This window comes from Austrofundulus limnaeus, unplaced genomic scaffold (genome assembly GCF_001266775.1).
Source record: "Austrofundulus limnaeus strain Quisiro unplaced genomic scaffold, Austrofundulus_limnaeus-1.0 Scaffold89, whole genome shotgun sequence".
NCBI lineage: Eukaryota > Metazoa > Chordata > Actinopteri > Cyprinodontiformes > Rivulidae > Austrofundulus > Austrofundulus limnaeus.
This window is the reverse complement of record NW_013952491.1, coordinates 1,704,994-1,708,153: the sequence shown is the minus strand read 5'-3', so window position 1 is coordinate 1,708,153 and position 3,160 is coordinate 1,704,994.

Genomic DNA, 3,160 nt, shown 5'->3' with positions numbered 1-3,160 from the left:
CTATGCTAGAGAAACTTATCAGTTCATGCGAGTATTACAGCGGATCTGCCGGCCCTCCCGGGGGTCCGGGACCGAAGGGGCGGCCGCGCCATCGCCCCGGCTAAAGAAGCTAACGGAGCAAGCTAACGGAGCGAGCTAACAGAGCAAGCTAACGGAGCTTGGTCCGGTCAACGCGGAGCCCAAAGAAACGGACAGAATGTTGTAAACGGTCCAAACAGCTGGACTACGTGGAGACGATAAAGTCCAGGAGCTGGACTCGAGGTGAGCCTCGACGGCTCACATCCAGACCCGATCGGGCCGAGCCGGTCTGCCCGTCAGGCCGGCAAGCGCAGATGGGGACAGACAAACTTTTTTTCATTGTCAGATCACGTTTTTCAACAGATTTGTATCTTTTAATTTATTTATTAAGGGTTGTTTCTCATTCATGTGCAATACGTTGGTTCTGTTGTTTGTTCTGCCACAGACCGCTCCTCGGTATGAAACTCCCGCCTTTTGGTTCATCTGCAGGTCTGGTTGTTGTTACTGATGGGCCACGCTCTGCGTGCGTGTGTGTGTGTGTGTGTGTGTGTGTGTGTGTGTGTGTGTGTGTGTGTGTGTGGTCTTTGTGGCCTTCCATGTTGACACATCTGGTGTCAAACTAAATTAGTCTGAGTTGCAGATTTAAAGCTCGTGTTCATAAATTAACGTCACCGCTGACCTGTAGATCAAACCCCCAACCCTCAATGTACCACCCGCGGTACGTTCCCAGTTTACGGTTACTTCCTGCCTCGTTATAGCCTGACTAATATGGAGCAGTATGAGGGCCAAAATTAACACTATTGTGCAACCAGTGGTTGCTACATCCTTGTAGCAGGAGGCTACATCTAGTCCTAATCCAGCTATTGATCTGATTAATGAAAGGCCGACACCGCTAACTGAGAGGCCGGTTTGTGTCTAATATAGTAGGTAAGCAGCCTAGGCATGCTAGTCGCTAGCCTCTTCAATGCTAACACCAGCTAATCCATGCTAGTTGCTAGCCTCTCTGATACTAATGCCAACTTATCCAGCCGCCCTAGCCTCTCCGATGCTAACGCCAGCTTATCAATGCTAGTCCCTAGCCTCTCCAATGTTAATGCCAGTTTAGACATGCTGGTCGCTAGCGTCTCTGATGCTAATGCCAGCTTATTCATTTTAGTCGCTGGCCTCTCCGATGCTAACACCAGCTTATCCATGCTAGTTGCTAGCCTCTCTGATACTCATGCCAGCTTATCTATGCTAGTCGCTAGTCTCTCCAATGCCAATGCCAGTTTATCCATGCTGGTCGCTAGCCTCTCCGATGCTAACACAAATGAGTAGTCTCCTCCTCATTTACCAGTGTCAGCTGCTCAGTTAGCGGTGTCGGCCTATCATTAATCAGATCAATAGCTGGATTAGGAATAGATATAGCCTCCTGCTACAAGGATGTAGCAACTGCTGGTTGCACAATAGTCTTGATTTTGGCCCTCATACTGCGCCATAGACCAACACTACCAGGACTTTGAATTTGCGTAATAGGCTGTTTGAACAATTTGATTGGTTGTCTTCTTTGATTGACACCTCTTTTGACCAACTGGGTTCATCTATAGGCTCTATAGAGCACAAAATGTGTGGCAAGCCCCCTCATGTGATTAATGAACTAGAATTGGCCAATCAGCTCTGAGCCTTATTCTGACACCCCAGCTGTGTAGCCATGCTAACAATAGACAGGGTCTGCATCTACCCAGTCTTGGTGGACCGGGTCCTTTGTCGATAACACCAGAAGAAAGTGGCTGTGAATTTGGATGGTAATAATTGCCAAAATATCGATATATTAACATTATAAATTATCAAAATTAGCATAGAGTTAACAACTGAAGAACTAATGGACCTGTCGTACGAGCTCGTTTGATTTATGACGAGAGTAATATTAAAAAACATGTCGATGCAACTAACGACACAACCGCTTTGAACTTTACATTTTTTATACCGTCAGATTTTTATTTAAAACTGTGCTCCTTTCTCTCGCTTCGTCTGCATTACAAGAAAAAAAAATTACATTTACTTTCTTACAGCACTAAGAAATGTTTTGCACATAGTATTTTTTATCGTAACTTTTACTTTAATCTGTTTACTTTTAACATCTTGTTCCTCGTTACAAACATAAATATGTTTCTTATGTGTTAAATTTATTTATGCCAACTGGTTCCACTAAACCGAATTGAGTATGTAAAGTAATTTCCACATTTCTTTCAAAGAAAATGTGTAAATTGGTCAATTTTCTCAGTAAATGCAACACTCCTTTTTTAGAGTGCATTAATTTTACGTTCCAGGTTATTGTGAGCAGTTTTATGATTTTTACTCAAGTCTTATCAGTGAAATTAATTTTTAACAGTAATTTTCTGTTCAGGTATTTTTATTTAATAGTTTTTTCCAAGTACTTTCTGAGTACTACACCAATTTTTAGGTCAGTTTCTGCAAAATGAACTAAATTTATAAACATTTTTGTGTCTCTGCAGTCAGTTGGCAGCCTTCTTAAATTAAGGTGACTCCAGGAATCTGTGGGTTTCAGTAATATTTGTGGCTTTTTCCCTAAATGTATTGTTTAATTTAGTGTAATGAGAGTTTCATCTCCATCAGTAACAACAACCAGGAGCTTTTATTTGATTAGGTTTTTGTCTGCCAGCGTTTCTCCACCTTTGTTCTGGAGCTGAAAACTGGCTGTAGGTTTATTTCTGCTGTTCGTTCATCAGCTGAAGTTGGATGTGCCTGCAGCCCGAGAGGCAACAGATTCTTTGTTTTTATTTATTTATTTGTTTGTATTTTTTTGTTCCCGGTCTCAGAAAGATTCGAGAGGCTCTGCCGTTAACAATCGGCCAGGTGACGACGTCCTGCGCCACCGATTTAGTCTGCAGCATGCTACAGCATGCCAAGCTCTTTCTATACTTCAGATCTCCTCTCTTCTTCCTTCTTTCTCTCCTTCTTTCTCTCCTTTTCTTCTTTCTTTCTTTCTTTCTTTCTTTCTTGAAAATATTCGTTTTTTTGATTTTCAGTTGTGTGGAGAAAATAATGAAAGTGTTTCAAAGAAAACAACTTGTCTAGTGTGTTTTTCTTCTTGCTTTCGTGTGTGTGTGTGTGTGTGTGTGTGTGTGTGTGTGTGTGTGTG